The following is a 26,182-nucleotide window of genomic DNA, read 5'->3' on the forward strand; positions in this document are numbered from 1 at the left end:
TAATATATATATATATATATATATATATAATGTAGGTAGGTCTATATGTACATATATTATGAGTGTGTTTGGTTATATAAATATATATTTATGTATATACACTAGAGTAACAGTCCCCTCTCTGTCCGCTGGCGCCATTCCCTTTCCTCTATAGCCCACTACTCCTTTCCGAGCCTTCCCCCAACAGCTTGATCCTGCATCATCATCAAAAAGCGACGGTAACCATAGCAACCCAGCCGCACATGACGCTCCTACGTCGCCACGAGGCTGGCGACCGGACAGGGGGACACTGTGATAAAACATAAAAACACTATGAGATAATAGACCGCACGAAAAAACATAGATTAAACATGGATGTTTAATATATATGTTTTTTTGTGGGGTCTATTTATGTGAGATTCATGTTGTGTGTTATGTTCATGTTTGTCTTATCTGAGCACTTGCAAAGCCTGATGAAGGCTCCCGCTGTGGCCCGAAATGCTGCATTGTGATTATGCTTGTGCTGATGTTACTACCGCTTTATGCTACACATGAAATACACTCCTGAACTTGCAACCCTGGATATTTGCTGTTGTGGCTATTAAATCTGCTTATATGAAAGACCTGGAGTGCGTGTCTGCTCTGAATGAGACATCGTTCGGAAATATATATGCACACAAGGTATTGGAGAAACAGCAGGCACGGGATGTAGTTATGTGACTGCTGATCACAACACCTCCCCCTACATCCCACCCCTTGGGGGGGGAGGGGGGGCGCAGCAGGCTGAAGTTTTGCCTAGGGCGTCGAGAAACCTTACACCGACCCTGGCTGCATGATATATCTGTGCTGAGTGCACTGCTCACACTGCCTAATTGTGGGGACTGGGGAGCAGTTATAGCAGGAGTACAGTGCACAGTTTTGCTGACAGTGACCACCAGTCCAGTATACGTTTGTCTGCCTGAAAAACACTCCTGTGGTGGCTTTTTTTTTCTTCATACTAGTTTAGCAGTCTGCTGACAGTGTCCACCAGGTCCGTTATTATTATACAGTATATTATATATATATATATATATATATATATATATATATATATATATAGCAGTACGGTAGGCCACGGCTGTACCTACCTCTGTGTCGTCAGTCATCATCCATAAGTAATATAATACTATACTATCCATCTACATTGTATACCTGTGGTGGCTTTTTTTTTCTTCATACTAGTTTAGCAGTCTGCTGACAGTGTCCACCAGGTCCGTTATTATTATACAGTATATTATATATATATATATAGCAGTACGGTAGGCCACGGCTGTACCTACCTCTGTGTCGTCAGTCGTCGTCCATAAGTAATATAATACTATACTATCCATCTACATTGTATACCTGTGGTGGCTTTTTTTTTCTTCATACTAGTTTAGCAGTCTGCTGACAGTGTCCACCAGGTCCGTTATTATTATACAGTATATTATAAATATATATAGCAGTACGGTAGGCCACGGCTGTACCTACCTCTGTGTCGTCAGTCATCGTCCATAAGTAATATAATACTATACTATCCATCCATCTACATTGTATACCTGTGGTGGCTTTTTTTTTCTTCATACTAGTTTAGCAGTCTGCTGACAGTGTCCACCAGGTCCGTTATTATATTATACAGTATATTATATATATATAGCAGTACGGTAGGCCACGACTGTACCTACCTCTGTGTCGTCACTCGTCCTCCATAAGTAATATAATACTATACTATCCATCCATCTACATTGTATACCTGTGGTGGCTTTTTTTTTCTTCATACTAGTTTAGCAGTCTGCTGACAGTGTCCACCAGGTCCGTTATTATATTATACAGTATATTATATATATATATAGCAGTACGGTAGGCCACGGCTGTACCTACCTCTGTGTTGTCAGTCGTCGTCCATAAGTAATATAATACTATACTATCCATCTACATTGTATACCTGTGGTGGCTTTTTTTTTCTTCATACTAGTTTAGCAGTCTGCTGACAGTGTCCACCAGGTCCGTTATTATATTATACAGTATATTATATATATATATAGCAGTACGGTAGGCCACGGCTGTACCTACCTCTGTGTCGTCAGTCGTCGTCCATAAGTAATATAATACTATACTATCCATCCATCTACATTGTATACCTGTGGTGGCTTTTTTTTTTTTCATACTAGTTTAGCAGTCTGCTGACAGTGTCCACCAGGTCCGTTATTATTATACAGTATATTACATATATATATATAGCAGTACGGTAGGCCACGGCTGTACCTACCTCTGTGTCGTCACTCGTCCTCCATAAGTAATATAATACTATACTATCCATCCATCTACATTGTATACCTGTGGTGGCTTTTTTTTTCTTCATACTAGTTTAGCAGTCTGCTGACAGTGTCCACCAGGTCCGTTATTATATTATACAGTATATTATATATATATATATATATAGCAGTACGGTAGGCCACGGCTGTACCTACCTCTGTGTTGTCAGTCGTCGTCCATAAGTAATATAATACTATACTATCCATCCATCTACATTGTATACCTGTGGTGGCTTTTTTTTTCTTCATACTAGTTTAGCAGTCTGCTGACAGTGTCCACCAGGTCCGTTATTATATTATACAGTATATTATATATATATATATAGCAGTACGGTAGGCCACGGCTGTACCTACCTCTGTGTCGTCAGTCGTCGTCCATAAGTAATATAATACTATACTATCCATCCATCTACATTGTATACCTGTGGTGGCTTTTTTTTTTTCATACTAGTTTAGCAGTCTGCTGACAGTGTCCACCAGGTCCGTTATTATTATACAGTATATTATATATATATATATAGCAGTACGGTAGGCCACGGCTGTACCTACCTCTGTGTCGTCACTCGTCCTCCATAAGTAATATAATACTATACTATCCATCTATCTACATTGTATACCTGTGGTGGCTTTTTTTTTCTTCATACTAGTTTAGCAGTCTGCTGACAGTGTCCACCAGGTCCGTTATTATATTATACAGTATATTATATATATATAGCAGTACGGTAGGCCACGGCTGTTCCTACCTCTGTGTCGTCACTCGTCGTCCATAAGTAATATAATACTATACTATCCATCCATCTACATTGTATACCTGTGGTGGCTTTTTTTTTCTTCATACTAGTTTAGCAGTCTGCTGATAGTGTCCACCAGGTCCGTTATTATTATACAGTATATTATATATATAACTCATGTCAGTCTGGCACTCCCTTCAACGGAAGGGAGTGCCAGACTGACATGAGTTATGTATGCAGGCATCCATTGTGGAAATGAATGCTTTGTCACGGCACCCTACGGCTATTTAATCATCATATGGATGTATTGCTGAAAACTTTCTTAACAAGTTGTGGTTGCTTTTAAACTTTTATTGCGGGCGGTATATGCAATTTGGCCATTAAGCAATATATGGCCTAGCCGCTCGTTTAAATACGTGTTGTGTGCACTTTTGAACACTTTTAGCACTTGCACTTTTTGGTAATTGGCACCAGATTAGTTGGAAACAGTGAAAGGCACTTGGCACTTTACCGTTAATTTTCCATGGCTACTATGATAGACGACGTGGAGGCTGAGACTCCGGCACTACAGTTCTGCTACCCGGCAGGTGAAATCCACACCTTCTCAGAATCAGAAGTGGATGCTATCTTATATAATAAAGGAGTTAAAGATGAAGTTGAGGCCATGGCACCGGAATTAATTTATAGAGACCTTCTTCGGCTGAAAAAGAAGGAAGTAGATTTTTATCTGCATGGGCTCTCCCTTAGCGATTATTACAAAACAAAGAAAATTCCCAGGGGTTTTAGAGTCAAGAACTGCCCCACAATAGGTCGTTATGACCCCCAATTTTGCCGCAAATGGGTGGGGATATTAAACCGTTGTTCCTTTGACCTCATCTTACTAGTCATTGAACAATCTACTAAAGAACTCCATTCGATCAGAGATAAAATCACAAGCTTCAAAGGCTCACATATGGCGGCATTAACATCTGATCAAGGGACCGACTGGATGGATCGACTTAAACAACAGATTGCAACATATAAAAGAGAATTACTTCAATTTAAGAAAGAGAAACTCAATAAAGTTGAGTCTGATTATGAAAGACATACAGTTTATAAATGGCTCTCTGGAGGACCAAATGAGGAACGTAAACAGCCGTTCTTTAGGAGAAATAAACAACGTAATTATAGAAAAAACACACGCTTTGATACGGATTCCTCCCAAGATAATTTGAGCTCTAATAGTGAATTGGAACAGACCCCATCGACATCCGGCCCTTTAGGGGTTTTAACAAGAGCAGCACAGCGGGGATTCATCCAAGGCGAAAAAGGAAATTCACGCGGCGGGGGGGGGGGGGGGGGGGGGCAGTCAGAAAGGCAGAGGGCGAGTAGGCAGACCTCCCCTAGCCAGGAAAACCTAATATTTAATTTATCATCTTACGAATTGTCCAAAGGTGAAGTTAGTCTATTACTAAAAATCCCTTCAGTAAAGTTTGAGGAACTGCCTTGGATGATGGACTGGCCAGATCAATTAGATTGAAAGAGTTCTTTGGAAACAACAGTGGGCTGACATCAGGCAGTAAACCAGAGATTCCAGCCCAATTGAAAAAGTTTGCTAAACGCTCTAACTTTGACCCGGTCTCTAATAACGCCAGTATGAGAACTTTCTTTAGATTGTTGGATCAAGAGGTTGATGCAGTAACTTCCCCTCGTGTTCCGGCACATCCTAATTTAACTGCAGCAGAACGTCAAGGTTTAAAAACATTGACTTCAAATAAAATGCTAGTTATCCGCCAGGCAGACGAAGGCGGAGGCATTGTTCTGCAGGATTTGCTGGATTACGACAAGGAGGTGATGCGTCAACTTGATGATATGTCTACTTATCAATTGTTACCAGACCCTTCTACTGTATGTAAGGAAAAGTTGTTTCAGTTGCTACAGGCAGCAGTGGATATGCGATTTATTCCCGAGAGTATGATGGATATTTTGTACCCTAAATTTCCATTAATACCAATTTTTTATACGATCCCCAAGGTGCATAAGGGGTTACATCCGCCACCGGGCCGCCCTATTGTATCGGCCCGAGGATCGCTATTGCAGCCTTTAGCAACCTTTTTGGATTCCTTGCTGCAGCCGCTGATCCAAGTAGAATCAACTTTTCTACTCGATACTACTGCTTTCCTTACTCGGTTAAATATGATTACTGAGATCCCTGACGATTGCTATCTGGTAGTAATAGATGTTGTTAGCTTGTATACATCAATACCGCACTCCTTGGGTTTGCATGCACTTAAATCGTTTCTACAAGCTAAAAGTGATTATCCTGATGAAGTGATTGATGTAATTCTTCAAATGTTTGAACTTATTCTGTATAACAATTTTTTCTTTATGACAACCGGTTTTATTTGCAGACAAAGGGGTGTGCGATGGGGAGCTCTGTGGCTCCAGCTTATGCAAATGTAGTGATGTTCCTAATCGAGCATCTACTATTTTTCTCAAATGAAATTATATCATCTAAGATCCTCATGTTTGTCAGATATATAGATGATCTATTCCTATTATGGAGAGGCGATGTGCGGATTCTTTTAGAAACAATAGAAACTCATAATCATTCAGAGAATCCAATTAAATTCACTTATAATTACAGTAAGGACAACATCAACTTTCTTGATGTAAATGTATCCATTAAGAACAATAGCCTGCACACGAAACTCTTCTCTAAAGAAACTGACAGAAACATGTTATTAAAACCACAAAGCTGCCATCCCAGAGCACTAATTAACGGTTTACCGTATTCCCAAATGATAAGGGTGATGAGGATTAATAGTGATAAGCAGGTTGCAATTGAGCAACTTGATGTGATGATTAACCATTTCTTAGAACGTGGGTATAAACTTAATTTGCTATTGCAATGTAAAGAAAAAGTGTTAAAGATGGATCGCTCCAGTTTATTATCTAGAGACGACATAAGAGAGCCTGGAAGTCATGAAAATAAAAATAAAAATAAAAATAAATTACCTTGGGTGAGCAAATATAATGTTTGCTCACCAGTTATTATGAATAAAGCAAAAAAATTATGGCCCATCATTCAAAGTGATGAAAAACTACATCTACAGGAACATGAGTTAATGCCCTGTTTTTCAAGGGGTAAAAACTTGAAAGACTCCTTAGTTAAAACTTTGACCTCCGTACGGCCCATTAAGAAAACCACTTTTTTGACCAATACCCGGGTAGGATGCTTTAAATGCACCTGCACCACTTGTCAATTCCTCCTTACGGGAGATGTTTTTTGTCACCCTCAATCAGGAAAACAATTCCTCAGTAGACACCACTTCACATGTAACTCTTCGTTTGTAATTGACCAAATTATTTGCCCTTGCGGCTTATCATACATTGGTAAAACTGAGAGCAAATTCAAGGAGCGCATGGGCAACCATAGAGCTGCTATACGGGCAGCGATCACCTCGGGTACGAGTGATCAACCTGTTGCCCGTCATTTTGCACTTTTCAAACATCCTCTCGCAAGTCTCCGATACCGTATGATAGATACGGTCCCTATTAATATTAGAGGGGGCAATAGATCCTTACAACTATTGCGCTGTGAAGCGCAATGGATCCACCGCCTTGATGTAATGGCCCCTAAGGGACTTAATGAAAGTATAGCCTATGCAGCATTACGGTAATGTTTTACTATACATTTGTTTTTTTCCTTTCTTTGAAATCTGTCTATACATATCTCCCATATAAGATCTGGGAGAATTATGGTTTATAATGGTATCACTAAGGTATTACTACTTCTGTAATTACAGTGCGTTCTATGTTTCTATACTTGGTTTGGTTGTCATGGTGATAACACGGGGACTCAATAGGCACATGTCTATGACGTCCGTTTTCAGCGCAGCAAAGGGACTGGTTTGCAGTCCCGCTCCGATGCCGGCATTCACGTGGTGATGGTCTTGTATAAAGGTATGTTTGTTTTTATCTATATTTGTATCCTGATGACAATATAAATAAATATTGAAACGTTGACACATATTTGGGACTCCACACCCGCCTGTCGTTTCTTAAGTGAACCAGAGTGCCGCATCTCCAAGATTGTATATTATATATATATATATAGCAGTACAGTAGGCCACGGCTGTACCTACCTCTGTGTCGTCACTCGTCCTCCATAAGTAATATAATACTATACTATCCATCCATCTACATTGTATACCTGTGGTGGCTTTTTTTTCTTCATACTAGTTTAGCAGTCTGCTGACAGTGTCCACCAAGTCCGTTATTATATTATACAGTATATTATATATATATAGCAGTACGGTAGGCCACGGCTGTACCTACCTCTGTGTCGTCACTCGTCCTCCATAAGTAATATAATACTATACTATCCATCCATCTACATTGTATACCTGTGGTGGCTTTTAGTTGTGCGCATTAAAATATGGAGAACAAAAATGTGGAGGTTAAAAAAAATAGGGAAAGATCAAGATCCACTTCCACCTCGTGCTGAAGCTGCTGCCACTAGTCATGGCCGAGACGATCAAATGCCATCAACGTCGTCTGCCAAGGCCGATGCCCAATGTCATAGTAGAGAGCATGTAAAATCCAAAACACAAAAGTTCAGTAAAATGACCCAAAAATCAAAATTAAAAACGTCTGAGGAGAAGCGTAAACTTGCCAATATGCCATTTACGACACGGAGTGGCAAGGAACGATGGAGGCCCTGGCCTATGTTCATGGCTAGTAGTTCAGCTTCACATGAGGATGGAAGCACTCATCCTCTCGCTAGAAAAAAGAAAAGACTTAAGGTGGCAAAAGCACAGCAAAGAACTGTGCGTTCTTCGAAATCACAAATCCCCAAGGAGAGTCCAATTGTGTCGGTTGCGATGCCTGACCTTCCCAACACTGGACGGGAAGAGCTTGCGCCTTCCACCATTTGCACGACCCCTACAAGTGCTGGAAGGAGCACCCGCAGTCCAGTTTCTGATAGTCAAATTGAAGATGTCAGTGTTGAAGTACACCAGGATGAGGATATGGGTGTTGCTGGCGCTGGGGAGGAAATTGACAAGGAGGATTCTGATGGTGAGGTAGTTTGTTTAAGTCAGGCACCCGGGGAGACACCTGTTGTCCGTGGGAGGAATATGGCCATTGACATGCCTGGTCAAAATACAAAAAAAATCAGCTCTTCGGTGTGGAATTATTTCAACACAAATGCGGACAACAGGTGTCAAGCCGTGTGTTGCCTTTGTCAAGCTGTAATAAGTAGGGGTAAGGACGTTAACCACCTCGGAACATCCTCCCTTATACGTCACCTGCAGCGCATTCATCATAAGTCAGTGACAAGTTCAAAAACTTTGGGCGACAGCGGAAGCAGTCCACTGACCAGTAAATCCCTTCCTCTTGTAACCAAGCTCCCGCAAACCACACCACCAACTCCCTCAGTGTCAATTTCCTCCTTACCCAGGAAAGCCAATAGTCCTACAGGCCATGTCACTGGCAAGTCTGACGAGTCCTCTCCTGCCTGGGATTCCTCCGATGCATCCTTGAGTGTAACGCCTACTGCTGCTGGCGCTGCTGTTGTTGCTGCTGGGAGTCGATCGGCATCCCAGAGGGGAAGTCGGAAGACCACTTGTACTACTTCCAGTAAGCAATTGACTGTCCAACAGTCCTTTGCGAGGAAGATGAAATATCACAGCAGTCATCCTGCTGCAAAGCGGATAACTGAGGCCTTGGCAGCCTGGGCGGTGAGAAACGTGGTTCCGGTATCCATCGTTACTTCAGAGCCAACTATAGACTTGATTGAGGTACTGTGTCCCCGGTACCAAATACCATTTAGGTTCCATTTCTCTAGGCAGGCGATACCGAGAATGTACACAGACCTCAGAAAAAGAGTCACCAGTGTCCTAAAAAATGCAGTTGTACCCAATGTCCACTTAACCACGGACATGTGGACAAGTGGAGCAGGGCAGACTCAGGACTACATGACTGTGACAGCCCACTGGGTAGATGTATTGCCTCCCGCTGCAAGAACAGCAGCGGCGGCACCAGTAGCAGCATCTCGCAAACGCCAACTCGTTCCTAGGCAGGCTACGCTTTGTATCACCGCTTTCCAGAATACGCACACAGCTGAAAACCTCTTACGGCAACTGAGGAAGATCATCGCAGAATGGCTTACCCCAATTGGACTCTCCGGGGGATTTGTGGCATCGGACAACGCCAGCAATATTGTGCGTGCATTACATCTGGGCAAATTCCAGCACGTCCCATGTTTTGCACATACCTTGAATTTGGTGGTGCAGAATTATTAAAAAACGACAGGGGCGTGCAAGAGATGCTGTCGGTGGCCAGAAGAATTGCGGGCCACTTTCGGCGTACAGGCACCGCGTACAGAAGACTGGAGCACCACCAAAAACGCCTGAACCTGCCCTGCCATCATCTGAAGCAAGAGGTGGTAACGAGGTGGAATTCAACCCTCTATATGCTTCAGAGGATGGAGGAGCAGCAAAAGGCCATTCAAGCCTATACATCTGCCCACGATATAGGCAAAGGAGGTGGAATGCACCTGTCTCAAGCGCAGTGGAGAATGATTTCAACGTTGTGCAAGGTTCTGCAACCTTTTGAACTTGCCACACGTGAAGTCAGTTCAGACACTGCCAGCCTGAGTCAGGTCATTCCCCTCATCAGGCTTTTGCAGAAGAAGCTGGAGACATTGAAGGAGGAGCTAAAACAGAGCGATTCCGCTAGGCATGTGGGACTTGTGGATGGAGCCCTTCATTCGCTTAACCAGGATTCACGGGTGGTCAATCTGTTGAAATCAGAGCACTACATTTTGGCCACCGTGCTCGATCCTAGATTTAAAACCTACCTTGTATCTCTCTTTCCGGCCGACACAAGTCTGCAGGGGTTCAAAGACCTGCTGGTGAGAAAATTGTCAAGTCAAGCGGAACGTGATCCTCAACAGCTCCTCCTTCACATTCTCCCGCAACTAGGGGTGCGAGGAAAAGGCTATGAATTCCGAGCCCACCCGCTGGCGGTGATGCAGGGCAGTCTGGAGCGAGTGCTGACATCTGGTCCGGACTGAAGGACCTGCCAACGATTACTGACATGTCGTCTACTGTCACTGCATATGATTCTGTCACCATTGAAAGGATGGTGGAGGATTATATGAGTGACCGCATCCAAGTAGGCACGTCAGACAGTCCGTACGTATACTGGCAGGAAAAAGAGGCAATTTGGAGGCCCTTGCACAAACTGGCTTTATTCTACCTAAGTTGCCCTCCCTCCAGTGTGTACTCCGAAAGAGTGTTTAGTGCCGCCGCTCACCTTGTCAGCAATCGGCGTACGAGGTTACTTCCAGAAAATGTGGAGAAGATGATGTTCATTAAAATGAATTATAATCAATTCCTCTGTGGAGACATTCTCCAGCAGCAATTGCCTCCAGAAAGTACACGGGGACCTGAGATGGTGGATTCCAGTGGGGACGAATTAATAATCTGTGAGGAGGGGGCTGTACACAGTGAAAGGGGTGATGAATCGGACGATGATGATGAGGTGGACATCTTGCCTCTGTAGAGCCAGTTTGTGCAAGGAGAGATTGATTGCTTCTTTTTTGGTGTGGGCCCAAACCAACCAGTCATTTCAGTCACAGTCGTGTGGCAGACCCTGTCGCTGAAATGATGGGTTTGTTAAAGTGTGCATGTCCTGTTTATACAACATAAGGGTGGGTGGGAGGGCCCAAGGACAATTCCATCTTGCATCTCTTTTTTCTTTAATTTTTCTTTGCGTCATGTGCTGTTTGGGGAGTATTTTTTTGAAGGGTCATGTGATGTTTGTGGAGTATTTTTTTGAAGGGCCATCCTGCGTGACACTGCAGTGACACTCCTAGATGGGCCAGGTGTTTGTGTCGGCCACTTGGGTCGCTGAGCTTAGTCACATAGCTACCTCATTGCGCCTCTTTTTTTCTTTGCGTCATGTGCTGTTTGGGGAGTATTTTTTTGAAGGGCCATCCTGCGTGACACTGCAGTGCCACTCCTAGATGGGCCAGGTGTTTGTGTCGGCCACTAGGGTCGCTTAGCTTAGTCACACAGCTACCTTATTGCGCCTCTTTTTTTTCTTAGCGTCATGTGCTGTTTGGGGAGTATTTTTTTGAAGGGCCATCCTGCGTGACACTGCTCTGCCACTCCTAGATGGGCCAGGTGTTTGTGTCGGCCACTTGGGTCGCTGAGCTTAGTCACACAGCTACCTCATTGCGCCTCTTTTTTTCTTTGCGTCATGTGCTGTTTGGGGAGTATTTTTTTGAAGGGCCATCCTGCGTGACACTGCAGTGCCACTCCTAGATGGGCCAGGTGTTTGTGTCGGCCACTAGGTTCGCTTAGCTTAGTCACACAGCTACCTCATTGCGCCTTTTTTTTTCTTAGCATCATGTGCTGTTTGGGGAGTATTTTTTTGAAGGGCCATCCTGCGTGACACTGCAGTGCCACTCCTAGATGGGCCAGGTGTTTGTGTCGGCCAATAGGGTCGCTTAGCTTAGTCACACAGCTACCTCATTGCTTTTTTTTTTTTTACTTTGCGTCATGTGCTGTTTGGGGAGTATTTTTTTGAAGGGCCATCCTGCGTGACACTGCAGTGCCACTCCTAGATGGGTCAGGTGTTTGTGTCGGCCACTAGGGTCGCTTAGCTTAGTCACACAGCTACCTCATTGCGCCTCTTTTTTTCTTTGCGTCATGTGCTGTTTGGGGAGTATTTTTTTGAAGGGCCATCCTGTCTGACACTGCAGTGCCACTCCTAGATGGGCCAGGTGTTTGTGTCGGCCACTTGTGTCGCTTAGCTTAGCCATCCAGCGACCTCGGTGCAAATTTTAGGACTAAAAATAATATTGTGAGGTGTGAGGTGTTCAGAATAGACTGAAAATGAGTGGAAATTATGGTTATTGAGGTTAATAATACTATGGGATCAAAATGACCCCCAAATTCTATGATTTAAGCTGTTGTTTAGGGTTTTCTGAAAAAAACACCCGAATCCAAAACACACCCGAATCCAACAAAAAAAATTCGGTGAGGTTTTGCCAAAACGCGTTCGAACCCAAAACACGGCCGCGGAACCGAACCCAAAACCATAACACAAAACCCGAAAAATTGCCGGTGCACATCACTAGTAAATATATAATCAACCATATTCTTGTGAAGTATAATGTAACATAAGTATAATGCATAATTCAAGTGCACTAGGATAGAGTCTGGAACCTGATCCCTAGAGAAGGAGGAGGGCCCACAGGCAGTAGGGCCCACCGGTGGTTTCCCCTGTACCCCTGTGGGCCAGTCCAACCCTGCCCGCAGTTATGGCCCTGCTGCAGAATGTTTGTGTGTGTGTGTGTGTGTGTGTGTGTGTGTGTGTATAACACATGGGAGAGGTGGGAGGCAGTGATGGGATAGAACTTATTGGGCCTGATTCTGAGCCAGACCCATCTGTGCCCCCTTTTCTGTATGGCTGTAGCAGCCTGCTTGCTACTTTAGGCTAATGTAACACCTTTTAACACTTAAACCTCTCATTAGTGCGATGCCTTGGTGAGGGTGGCTTGTGCTGGCCTGGGGGGTCCAGTGCTTTGGATTTGAATATAAGAGACTCACCAGACGAGGTCTCTTGCCTGCGGTTGGTGAGCCCATATTTTGGCTAAAATTATGCTACATACCTCAATTACACTCTAGGTTACAGTACTGTATATTGCAGTTCTCTAGAATTATTCTGATTAGCAGTGTTTAGTATTTAGAGTGTGCACCTGCATTTTCTCTTTTATCCATGTGGAACTACATGTCTCAGCATGGTAGCACCTTTCATTTAGAATTAGGGCGTGCAGTTCAAGCAAGCCCCAATATGCCTTAGGCTAATGCAAGTTGCCTATCTATGATAAATCTCTGTCTTTATATGGATGGTATTCAGAGACTGCTCACTAAGTTTGCAGAGTCGGTATTAGAGAGACCCATCCGCATTCCATCACACAATCAGGCCCAGTATGTCTTTGTGTTTTACTAAACAGAGTTAAAAAGCATTAGGGTAAGAATGAATATAAAACTATCACACGGCTTGCGTGCGACTCTGGGTTAGTAAGGGGGACATTTACTAAGCAGTAATAAGAGCAGAGAAGTGATCCAGTGGAGACATTGCCCATGGCAACTAATCAGCACTGAAGTAACATCTATAATTTGCATACTATAGAATTATACAGAGCTGCTGATTGGTTCATGGGGTAACTTCTCCACTGGCTCACTTCTCTGCTCTTATCACTGCTTAGTAAATGTCCCCCTTAGCCACAAAATCATTCCAACAGTTGGTTAAATGTGACTTAGCGAAGAACTTATCTCTCCCCAGCCACTGACAGAATGACATGTAGCATGTAGCTAACACGATGCGCACCATCTTTGAAGTTCGGCTGCCATTACATCCATTACGCATCCCACTTTAACACCACTGAACAAGAAGGGGTTAAGATACGCCTATGAGCGGTGAGATGTAAATATACTACCCTGACACATTTCTAAAGCTTGCTCCATGTCTCAGCTGAAGGTGTTCCCATTGCTAGAAGCACTCGCACAGTTTATGACTGAGGCAGCTGGTATATGTCACAGCGGCTGCAAGGTTTCAAAAGATTCATTAAGTTGCTCTTTGCAGGTTGGAGCTCTGTCTCTGGATAGGTGGTTTTGGCGAGCGCTATTCCCCCTGTACCGTGTCAGGTGAGGTTTATATTACATTAGTGCTTTTATTCTTAGTTTCCTCCAGATGTGCCCTTTCGTGTTTGCTTGTATTGCTTAAATCATTGCACTGTGCCACGTGCCAAATGTGGCATTTTAATGTTATCTACATTCCTGTCCTACAGCGCTCAGGATGAGGGATGGTGTACTGTAACGCACACAAGAACTGGCTGCCTCTTCCTTACCACCCAACACAAGAACTGGCTGCCTCTTCCTTACCACCCAACACAAGAACTGGCTGCGTCTTCCTTCCCACCAAAGACATCCCAAAACATTCAAAGTAAACTTAAAAATGAGATATTACGAAGGCGGTGACATGAATTTCAGTTTAAATAAATAGTAACTGTCAGAAATCATATTCACTGTCTATATAGAGAACAGAGGACATTTTATATGGCTGTAGTGACATAAAATTCTGAATAGTAGGCTGAATGAAGCAGCTGGGACATGTGGAGGTGTCCATGGGTTTGACTGAGGAATCTGGTGATGGGAGGGGCTTAGCCCTTATAAGGAGAGGACTGACTAGGTTCTCCCTCTTTTCCTCAGGAAAAATTGAACAGTGAAGTGCTCTGCGTTTGTGTTGTACTGAACTGTGTATTATTTGTGATTTTGTGGTATTTTTCTTCTTATTTCTGTTCAGTCTTTACTAATCTCTAATAATTTCACCCCCTTTTTTTCTCTGACTCTTTCTTTACCTATCTTTTCTATCTTCTAACACGCCGAGGCCCAGGCGTGCCGTGTGTCCCCCTATCCGTTTTATTGAAAGCGGTGAAAGGGACGCTGCTGAGTTAGTGTCAGGTAGGGGACAGCTTTTGTCAGTGCAAGGAAGGCGTCAAGCCATGAGTAATGTGGATAATGCCGCTGCCAGGGGTCGGGCTCGACCGCCTGAGAGGCCTTTGGCAGGCGAAGCTGCGTCACGCAGAGGCCGGGTCAGCAGCTTGTCTGTGTCACGCGCTGTTGGTTCAACTCGTGCTGTGGGAATTGATTCTACGGAGCTAATTACCGATAGTGCAATGTCTCGGAGCGTGGGTGATATGGTGGAGTCGCGGAGCAGGGTGATGAGGAGAGCGGTAACATCTCGGGGAGTTACCTCAGGAGTGCATGTGCCGGAGGTATGCCGCGGTCGTCCCGTGGGCCCGCGGGGGACCGTGGCTGCCAGAGGCGGTCGTCGTAGCACTGTCCTTTCTAGAGGTGAGCAAAATGAAAGAGGAATAAGGGAACAATTGTTGGTGCAAGGAGCAGGAGCACCTAATAGAGGAAGCAACAGGGGTACGGCCAGATCAAGGGATACCAGTGCAAACACGGATGTAGTGGGCCAGCACGCGGGTACCTCGGGCATGAGAAATGCTGATGGGCAGCAGAGAAGGCTCACCAGTGTGAATATTAGGGGTAAAAAAGGGGTGCCTGAGGTGCATAGTAATAGGGGCACAGTTATAGGTAGGTCATATGCTGCTGATGCTGTGCGTTTTGGGCGTGATGGCACGGGCTGGAACTCATCTGAAGTAGCGTCTATATGCACTTCAGTGATATCAGCACTGGTCCCTGTGCTGACTGCTAATCATGCTGAAGGGAGTTTTTTGGGTGAGCAGAATTCCTCCAGTTTGAATGGGGATAGCGTAAGTGATCCAGCGGCCGCTGGTTCACGGGCCAGACCGGGCAGAAGAAATAGGGGTAATATAAATCTTAATGAGTGTCTGGTGGATGTTTCTCCTTGCATTTCTCCAGCAGATTCCTTGGTAGTCCCTGAATTACAGGAGGATTCTGGGGAGTCGGCGGCTGTGGTTGAGCCTGCTCTGGACGAGGGAGGTCTTTATGGTGAGTCGGATGTGCACCCTATAGCGCGTCAAAAGGATGCAGTGGCCAGCTCAGGCAATATGGACGCAGTTAAGGAAAAATCGTGTAAGAAAAAAGCTTCTCAAAAACGTAAGCATAGGCGCAGGAGTTACAGGGGTTCATCCACGTCTTCCTCTGAGTCCTCATCTTCATTTGACAGCAGCTGCAGTGGTTGCAAGAAAAGACACAAAAGAAGGTGCAGACACAGCAGTTCTAGTATGTCCTCGGAGGAGGGTCCTGAGGATTCTTTGCAATGCGCTAATACTGCTGTATTGAGAGGGGTACAGCCCAGAATTAGGGAGCGTATTCGACAGGGCAAATTTGTGAATATGTTTGCGTTAACTAGTAAAGCGAAAAGAGCATTAGCGCCGGCCAGAAAGAAATCGGGCATAGGAGAGGAGACTTATAAGTCTTACTCTAATTGGCAAAAGGGCATGCTTATCTTTACGGCTTGCTATTTGGAGTCTAGACCTCAAGAGCACATGAATATAATGAAATATATGTATTTGTTACATGAATTGGCGAGATCAGGGCGCGAGACAGCCTGGAGGTCTTATGATGAGGAGTTTCGTAGGAAACAAAATGGCAAAGAAATCATAGAGTTTGGTAAAAAAAGATGTAGAGATTTTTGTAGATGTTACTCAACCTCTAAAGAGTGGCTCAGAGGGTATGGCTGAGAAACGAGGCAATACCAGTAACAGATGGATGGTAGGTAAGAATAGATTGTGCAGATGCTATGCCTTTAATAATAGTCAATGTACCCTAGGGTTCTGGTGTCATTTTCGGCATGTTTGTATCCGCTGTGGGGGATCACACCCCATTAGAAACTGTCAGCAGACTTCCGGTGGTAGAAGAGGTTTTCACAAGCAGCAGTAACGAGCGCCAGCAGCTGCTGATGCTAAGTAGGGCCCCTACTTCTGTGAAATTGGACAAATTATTGTATTGGTTGGATTATTATCCAAATAGAGAGGACGCTGATTTGATAAGGTTAGGTTTCTCCAGAGGTTTTCCGTTGCCTATTAAAGGCCATGTAAACTGTGGTTCTGTTCGTAATTTTACGCTCGGCTGAGCAGTTTCCAATAATTTTAAAAGAAAAAGTCGATAAGGAGGTTGCTTTGGGAAGGATGGTAGGGCCTCTCAGTCATCCTCCGGTTTCGAATTTAATTTTGTCTCCAGTTGGAGTTGTTCCAAAAAAGACTCCGGGTAAATTCATATTAATTCAGCACTTATCCTTTCCAAAAGGGACTTCAGTTAATGATGCAATTCCTGAGTATTTGTCCATGGTAATTTATCAGTCTTTTGAGGATGCGTTGGCTAAGGTTAGATAATTTGGTAGAGGAGCGTTGATGAGTAAAATTGATATTGAGTCGTCTTTTCGACTTTTGCCCATTGATCCGGATTTTTTTCGTTATTTAGGTTTCCGCCTGAATGATGGTTTCTATGTTGATAGATGTCTCCCAATTGGTTGCTCTATATCTTGTTCATATTTTGAAAAATGTAGTAGCTTTTTACATTGGTGTATTTCTGAAAATTCAGGTCAGTCTGGAATCGTTCATTATTTAGATGATTTTTTGTTTATGGGTCCAGCCGGGTCTGATATGTGTGGCAATATTTTATCAAATGCCTTGTCATTGTTTAAGGAATTTGGGGTCCCAGTAGCTGAGGAAAAGACGGTGGGTTCTATATCGGTGTTGACTTTTTTGGGTATTGAAATTGATACTATTGAGGGTTGCTGCCGTTTACCCATTGAGAAAATAGATAAATTAAAAGGAGAGATAATTGTGGCATTGGCAAATGGCAAGTTGATGTTGAGACAAGCTCAATCATTATTGGGGTCTCTCAATTTCGCTTGCCGAGTTATACCTATGGGTAAGGTCTTTAGCAGGAAGTTGGAAAGAGCGACAGCGGGTGTTAAAAAACCTAGTCATTTTATAAGATTATCCAAAGAAATTCGGAGGGATCTGCATATTTGGGATGAGTTTTTGGCTAATTTTAATGGTGTTCGCATTTGGCAGTCTATACCCAGATCCAATGTAGAGTTGCAATTATTCACCGATGCGGCAGGTTCTATGGGTTTTGTAGCATACCTAGAGGGTAGGTGGTGCGCTTCTCCATGGCCTAAAACATGGTTTGATGAGGGACTTACTGGTAATATGTTATTATTAGAATTGTTCCTTATCATGGTAGCACTGGAGTTATGGCATGAGGTTTAGGCCAATCTCTCAGTAGTCTTTTGGTGTGATAATTTGGGAGTAGTTCATGCGATTAATAGTCAAAAAGCTGCTGGCCTTCCTGTGCTGCGATTGTTGGGTCAGATTGTTTTGCGTTGCCTTCAATCGCATATAAGTTTTCGTGCGAGGCATGTTCCAGGCATTGAAAATGGTGTGGCAGATGCACTTTCGCGTTTCGAGTGGCGCAGGTTCAGGGTGCTAGCTCTGGATGCAAATGTATCTGGTGACCCTTGCACGTCTTATGCCTGGCAGGTGATACGCCCGGATTGGAGGGCTTAGCTCTAAGATCCTTGGCACCTTCTACCCTTCGAGGGTACAGAACCGCTATGAGAGAGTGGGAGAGATATGTCCACTTACATCAGGACCAAGGTAAGAATGAGTATACAATGTTATTGAACTATGTTTGGGAATGTTTTATCGCAGGCAGGTCAAGAGGATTTGTAACACGTTTACTGTCTGCTCTATCTTATTTCTTGAGACTTGAAGGCCGGCATGATTTTACTAAATCTTTCTTTTTAGCAAGAATTCTTAAGGGGTGGGCTCGAGTGATGCCCCCTGTACAAGATGCACGAAGGCCAATAACCATTTCAGTGTTGCGGCGCATGGCGGTTGTGTTGCATGAGGTCTGTGCATCTGATTACGAAGCACTCTTATTTAGATTGTGTTTCGCTATGGCCTTTTTCGGGGCCTTTAGAGTCAGTAAACTGGTGTCAGCTTCTAAAACACCGATGTCACCTATGCTTCGCAAACATGTGTCCCTGGAAGACGGAGGCTTATGGTGCAAAGTACAACGTTCCAAAATGGACCAATTAGGTAAAAGTTGTTGGGTGGTTTTGAGATGTGTGGACGATAAGGAGATTTGTCAGGTGTCCTTGGCAAAGGTTTATTTGAGAGCAAGGGCTGATATGCCAGGTCCATGGTTGCAGCATATGGATGGTATGCCGGTCACTCAATTTCAATTTAGATGGGTGCTGGAACATTGTATTTGCACGATGGGTTTGCCGGTATCGAAATACGGTACCCATTCATTTCGTATAGGTGCGGCAACAACAGCAGCCGCTGAAGGCTGTTCGAGCGGGCAAATTAGAGCTCTTGGGAGGTGGAAGTCTGATGTATTTCGGAAATATATCAGGTTTTGACCTGGTGGATTAAAAATCAGACTTGAGGTTTCAGCCATTCGCCATATTTGGGGGTCTTGAGGAATTTTTTATCCTGTCAAGTGCCTTAAGTTATGGGGTTTCATACCCGCTTGGCAGGTGTGTTTTTTGCCTCTCGTCAAGTCTGATTCCTCATACTCTTCTCCCTTCTCACCCCTGCTTCAAAATTTTCACCTTAGAGGCCAAATTAAAATAGTTTCAAAAAAAAAAACATGTTAGTAAGGTTATAATGGGAATGTTTTTGGGTAATGTTGTGTCAAGAATTTGTGTTGGGGTTTTTTTGTATTTAAGGTTCTGTGAATATGGTTTTTGTATTTTCAGATTGGCGCTTGGACGAGTGTCCTATATGGATTGTTGGGCACTCATATGTTTATCTTGGTGAGAGGTCTGGTGTGGAATGCCTTCAGTCCCCTGAAACTAATCTTATCAGATGGATCGGTGTGAGGGGACTACGCTGGGAGCAAGTCATGCCCCTATTTTGGCAACAGTTGGAGAGGTCAGGATGCCCGCTGAGGGTGGTGTTCCATGCTGGTGGAAATGACTTGACCAGAAGGACGGGTCTGGATCTTCGCAAAACTATAGTCAGGGATTTAGTTAGCTTGCAAAACAGGTTATTGTTTCTGAGCGTGGGATGGTCTGACATTATCCCACGTTTGGTTTGGAGAGATGCGGACAGACCGGCTGCCATAGAGTTGGTCCGGCGCCGGATCAATTCTGTGGTGGGCAGGGCTGTTAGTGAAAATTGGGGGTTTGTGGTCCCGCATCCCTCAATTTTAGTTTCTGCCCCTCATCTTTACATGGCCGATGGTGTCCATCTGAATTTGATGGGTATGAAAATTTTTCTGGAGGATCTGTTGTTCGCTGTATGTAGTCAGGATTTTTATTGAATAGGTAGTAGTTTAGGAGTAGTAAGAGGAGTGTTTTAAGGTTGAGGTATGGTGGCGGGGTTTCATTGAAACTGTGGTGGGTTGGGACGGCCTGAAATTGTGCCTGTAGTTTAAAGAGTTTTATAGGTGCTCAGGAGATGTGAAGGTGGTGGAGTTTGATACATTACGGGGCCGGAGTACCATCGGACCAGGTGGGCTTCGGTCTCCGGTGGAGTTGGTACACACCTGAGCACCTTTTGGTTTGGAGTTGGGGAATACCTTGAGTGGAAAGTTGACCACGGTATTCCTGGTAAAGAGCAAGTAACACAAGGGGTGGCAAATGGCCCATTATGGCCCCTTGTGATGTTAGGGGGGCTGGGCTGAAATTGGGCTCTTAAAGCCTCCCCTTGTGATGTGATGGGGGCTGGGCTAAAATTGGGCCCTTAAAGCCACCTTGTTATGCGATGGAGGCAGGGCTGAAGTTGGGCCCTTGCCTCCTCTTGTGTTTGGGTCAGCCACAGTTAAAAGGTTTTAAAGATTAGAATAAATAGGGACTTTATTTAAATAGGCCGTCCCTCCTTGCCACCATACCATTTGCTTAATAAAAGCTGACGATTTTATTGACAAACATTATTCTGGTGTCAGTGTCAGTTATTTCTTTTATGGATGTTGGTGTATGCGTATGAATGAAGAGCAGTCTATGATAGACATTTTAATCATTCAATACGTTACAAAACATAGGGATGAGACAATGTCACAGATCACAGGCGATCAATACTCTAAAAAACAAATTGTATTGTGCAAACTAATGTGAATAATTACTGTACGTTCCTTTGAGTGATATTCCTCAATTTCTTGTTTTCTTCATGGATCTTTATGTTGCTTGTCCAAGAGATCCAGAATCCATGTAACAGTGGAAAAAATACAAATACAATGTGTAGTATTGTTTATGATACAAAAAAGTGTGTGAGTCTTGTTAAAGCAACAGAGGAGAGTAAGGTTCCACATAAGCTAGTCTCAAGAAGTAAGCGCACCCTACTCACAGATAGAGAAAGAGGATTTGTGCACGTAAAGGTTTCTTTTGGTCCCTCATGAATGGTAGTTAACCCTTCAGCGGGAGATGCTAGGCTTAGTGGCATACCATAACTCACATAGAATCTATCAAGGATGTGTATACAAAGGTATTTTTATATGGTGAAATCAGTTCAGAATGCTGCGTACCACACTCACAGAAGTGACAGATTTGTGAATCTTATTTGGGTTTCTTTGTTTTTCACACTCAGAAATCTTTTTCTCCAAATCATTCCACAGTTTTTGTATATGTGGCACCCTCAGTAGTTCATGCAGCATAGAGAGTCCCAGATGTTATTGTCAACGCGTTTCGGCTCTATTTGGAGCCTTTTTCAAGGCATGAGTTTAACATCCATCAGGCTGTCCTTCTGTCAGCCAAACACATTAGTGTGTTTTACTGGAAATAATTATTCTGGAGCAGATTTCCTAAATTAGGACAAAAAGGGGGTGCATTAAATGGTTAAGAGTTTATCTTAGCACTTGAGAAAGTACAGGAGTGTCCCACAGGCCATCCCTCCTCTTATTGACATGTAATTCCACCCTGGCTTAAAAATGTAATATCTATTTTGGACAACCCAAGGTTGTGCAATCCTACCATATATGTAGAAAATATAAGGATGGTGAAACGCCTCCCAGGAACCGGGTATTTTACTTGAATTAGTGCATCCAATCTTATGGCGACTCTCAACACTTAGGATTCAGGTCCTCCAGAGAGCTCTAGCATACAATGTGCCCCTGTGAATGCAGCATTAATGGACTTGCTATAAGATCAGGTAAGGAGCGATACAGAATGTGTTGACCAATTGTGAACAGATCTTATAAATAAGGGTCCAAGCAGGCACACTCATTGTTGCAGAGTGATGAGTACATGAGTATACCAAGGGTAGATGTCTTTGGAACTGAGCTGATGAGCTGTGCGCTCAGTGGGATATTGCTGAAGCGGGGAGCTTTTGATCCCCCACTTTGGCAGACAAGATGTTAGTACATCTTGTCGATGGCCCTTCCTGCTTCGTCTCGGTAGTGAGGCGAAGCAGGAAGTGTTATAACGGCACGATGCGTACCTCTATAAAACATTTACCTAGTTATCTCTATCCACTTTAACTCTCTCCAAGACATAGTAAATAGAACCCTTCGGGTAGGATAGAGTCAGAGGAGGAGGGTACAGCGGAGTGTCAAAGTCGAAAAATATAGCGACCTATGATGCCTTGTACTAACCCCATCCGCTTGCCCGCTGCACGTGCACATTCTCTCCCGTGCGTGCGCATATTCGCAGTTGCGTGACGGCGCCTCCACGGTCGTGCGCTCAGGCGCGTGGTATGTGCATTTACGGTAGAGTTTGTGTGCGTCTGGCGGGCGATTTGATTGTTACATAGTTAATCCAAATAATGTATTTTATAGGTTATGGTCCCCTTAATAATATCAGTGAGTTTGTTTAGTGTAACTGGTTCATGGACAGAGAGATCCCTCTTTACATGATACGAAGGGTCAGACAGGTTTTGAGCAGTGGTGTTTAGTATGCAACGGTAGAGTATATTATTAGTAACATTCCGGTGTTGGTTTGAAAGAGATTAATTGCTCCTGCGAATAGTTATGCTTATAAGAAGTTTATGGACATTTACTGTATTTGCTGTTCATTATCCATGCGGCGGGAATCCTGAGATTCCCTCCCACTTAAGCAGTATGAAATAGTCACAACCCACCTGTTCGAATCAACCTATGACCTTTTGTTATAATGTGAAGACAGATTCCTGTGTCCAATGAACAATGAGATTGTAGGCCCCTTTGTAGTGTACTGTATGTAGTGTATATAAGGCAGCCAGTCTGGGCCAGCTCAGTCTACTCTCCACAACGGTTTTCATCATTGACTAACTAGAGAGCTGGTACCAGGACTGCGCAGCGATCATTCCCCAGTGTGTAAGTTTTTCTCTGTAACCAACTTGTTCTCTGTTTGTATTTGCCATACTCTCTCTCTCTCTCTCTCTCTCTCTCTGTTATTGTTTAGGATTAAGACGCTGTTGTATATTGTATAATTTCAGTTATTTTGTTTAGGTGTTTATGTTAGTGCTGTAGTGTATAAGCTGTAACTGTTTTTCCCCTTTTACATACTAAAATCATCTAGATAAAGGTTTTGGAACCTTACAAGGTATTGAGTGTTTATCATTACATTGCTAAGGGTATTCGGAGCGTCTCAATCGCTCAAGCAGCTTTTGTATTAACAAGGTTAAGAAGCGTTATATCATTACAGTATAAGTATATCCCTTCATTGTGTTTCATACAAGGTTTACTGTGTGTCATCCTGTGAGCGTCTGCGCCGCTTGTGTTCCTCTTGTGGGCACAGCGTCCGCTACGCTAGTAGCGTAGCATTACGGTACTCGGACCGCCTATAGCGTGCTCGATACCCAGCGTAAGCCGTGAGCGAACGTGCCGCTCGTGCGTCTCGACCACGGCCTAGCGTCTGCTACGCTAAGTGCGTACCCTTATGGTACCCCGTACGCCCATTGCGTACTGAGTCTCTTACCAATATATAGTGAATGTTATATGATAAATAATTAGCTTTATCAATTGGGGGCTCATCCGTCCTCCACATATCCGCTCTAGCGAACACAAGCAGACTTTATCTGTCAGCAAAGGGCGGGAAGGCGTATCCCTTCGTATCCGTGTTGGTAGTGAGGGATACGGTAGTGCTGACTAGATAAGCGTCTGCATCGCTACGCTGTAGGAGTGCTGGTGGAATCCGGAACCGGAAGGTAAGAACAGTACGCTATTGTCTTTTAAAACTGTTTTATTTCCGTTTGATACACATTGCGTACGCATCACACGCACACACCTGCATTTTTCATTTGTGTAATTTTCACATCTCGCCTTCCTATTTGCCATTTATCATTGATAACGTGCTAAGAAAGATTTGTTGCTATTGGTAGTTAAAAGTAAAAGTAATACGTAAGGGAGTAATTTGTAAAACACGCACACGGCTTGCCTAAGATACAAGGAAGTTCTGTGTGGTGCTCAGTAAATGATTACAGTTAAATATAATTTGCATTGATAGAAACGTGTTACTTGTGTTACTGTGGACGTGTCTGGCCTGTGTACACGTGTCCCTAACAAAGGGCGGGACTAGCGTACGCAAGGGCTTATACACGTAGCGTATATTACGCAACGGAGCGTACGGGTACGCCCACGTAATACAAATCACATGATAGTATTGTTTTAGTAGGCGATACAGAAGCAACGCGATAATAGCGCAAGTCAATCTCAGTGTCCTAAATTTTAGCGTAAATAATCCTTCTCTAGTTGTAACTCCTTTCGGGACTAAGACTGCGATACTGAATGAAAGGGATTTCTGTACAGAAACGAAAGTAAAGAGTATATGAGGTGAAAGAGTGTGTATATATATAAGTTTCTTATTTTTGGGTGGAACCACAGGAAATCGAGTTCTCGTGAGGTACATTCGTGAAAGTGACAGCGCGGTGGCTTGGGAGGCATCCCTTGTTAAATATTGAAATAAGAGCATTAGAGTATAGCAGACCAGGAGGTCACGGACCAGGAGGTCCAGAGACAGACCAGGAGGTCTAGGTACAGCGGACTAGGAAGTCCGCTATAGATAGAGTCAAGAAGCACAACCCCAGGAGGGTTGGTGCGATACCCATATAGGCCATTAAGCTCTGGCTGAAGGAATTCGCAGCCACAATTTTCGATTCCGTTGGTCGTTCCGTACATAAGATTAGTTGCTTATGTGCAGTACGATTGTACCGCATGTAATTGTGTGCATTAGTTTGTAACTTGACCCAGTACCATTTGCGTACGCTAGAGGGGTCATAAATGCTATTTGTACATTCTAACGTGATTTGTGTAATTTTTTTTATTTTAAGGGAGGTTCGCTGGTCACTCAGGAATTCTCCAGCAACTGATATTTACTGGGAAGGGTAAGTGCTCTTCGGATCACACCCACATGTTCCAGTAAATATAGGTTCAGGTTGCAGGGGCCCTAGGTTGAGTACGCCAGCGCTAAGGCAGTGTGTGGGCGTATTGGTCGACGTGGGCGAGTGAGTGAAGGTACTCGGTAAACTTTCACCGTCGGCCTACCCCGGACATTTTGGTTTTTGTAAGGGTTTGCTGAAGACCCTGATTTGAAGGTCAGAGGTAGTGAAAGCAACACCTGCAAAGATGGGGGCCAGTTGTTCAGGTAGGGGGCGATCAACCCGGGTTCAGGTTGATTTAGTAAACCGACCAATAGGGTCGGCAAGGTATATCATGTGTGAGAAATACGGTTCACACACAGAGGTTTTGTGCGATGAATGGGAAAGAATGACTGGACATGACGGGGAAAAGTTCCCACGGGCAGGGCCGGATTAAGCCTTGGGAGTGCCTGGGGCACTTAAGATAGGGGGGCCCCCAATGGAAGGGGGGGGATGTATATTAAATTGTGCATACCTCCCAACATGTCCCATTCCAGGAGGAACAAAATTCTCTCTACCAGGACTTCCCGCTTAATATATAATTAATGTCACCTATGTTGAACTATTTCAGTGATAAGAAAGGTATTTTAATTTTTAACACAGGTGATTGCAATCACAAATTAAGAAGGAAGTCCAGGTAGAGAGCATTTTGTCTCTCCTGGAATGGGTCATGGTGTGAGTTATAGATTGTGTATATTAAATTTAAACCAATGGTGTACAGTATATTCATTTTAACTAATAGTTTAATAATGCCTGAGTACTGTTTATAGCTCCACCTAATTGAGAGACAACTATTTTATAAACTTTTCTTGTAGTGGAACAAAAACAACTTAACCTTAAAATACACATAGAAAAATAAAATAATGTATCTTGTCACATGCAAGAATGGGTGGTATTCATGTTACCGGCGGTCAGGAGACCGATGGTCACATGACCTCCACTAACATCCCACCCCCACACTATCCCAATTGTCGGCACGCCGACCAACAGGGACTATTTCCACTTGTGGGTGTCCACGACACCCATAGAGTGGGAATAGAACCCGTGGCGACCACAGGTCGCCACCAAGCCCGCAAGGGGCTTGCTGCACTTGTCCCCCCTCCCCTGCCGGGATCCTGGCATCGGTATGCTGCCAGGATCCCGGCGTCGGTATGCCGCAAGAACAGTAGCTGCCTCTGTACTACTTACATACTGGGACAGAACTCAGGAGGACTCTCTGTGTGTGTCTCTATCGCTAGACCCAAATGGTTTTGTTGCATAACAGTTTACACAGGATTTAGACACCCAGGCAAGGAGGAGAA

At 43.9% G+C, this 26,182-nt stretch overlaps 1 long non-coding RNA gene across 1 annotated transcript in view; it reads left to right on the forward strand.

Annotated features, from left to right (window-relative positions):
- LOC135050505 (uncharacterized) overlaps positions 1 to 14,069 on the forward strand; it is a 453,929-nt gene extending 439,860 nt beyond the window's left edge. The window contains exons 2-3 of the long non-coding RNA XR_010241636.1: positions 13,688 to 13,749; positions 13,893 to 14,069. This is a non-coding gene — a long non-coding RNA (uncharacterized LOC135050505). The remainder of the gene's footprint in view (positions 1 to 13,687; positions 13,750 to 13,892) is intronic.
- The last annotated feature ends 12,113 nt before the right edge of the window (positions 14,070 to 26,182 follow it).

The sequence above is a fragment of the Pseudophryne corroboree genome, chromosome 2, assembly GCF_028390025.1.
Source record: "Pseudophryne corroboree isolate aPseCor3 chromosome 2, aPseCor3.hap2, whole genome shotgun sequence".
NCBI classification, from domain to species: domain Eukaryota; kingdom Metazoa; phylum Chordata; class Amphibia; order Anura; family Myobatrachidae; genus Pseudophryne; species Pseudophryne corroboree.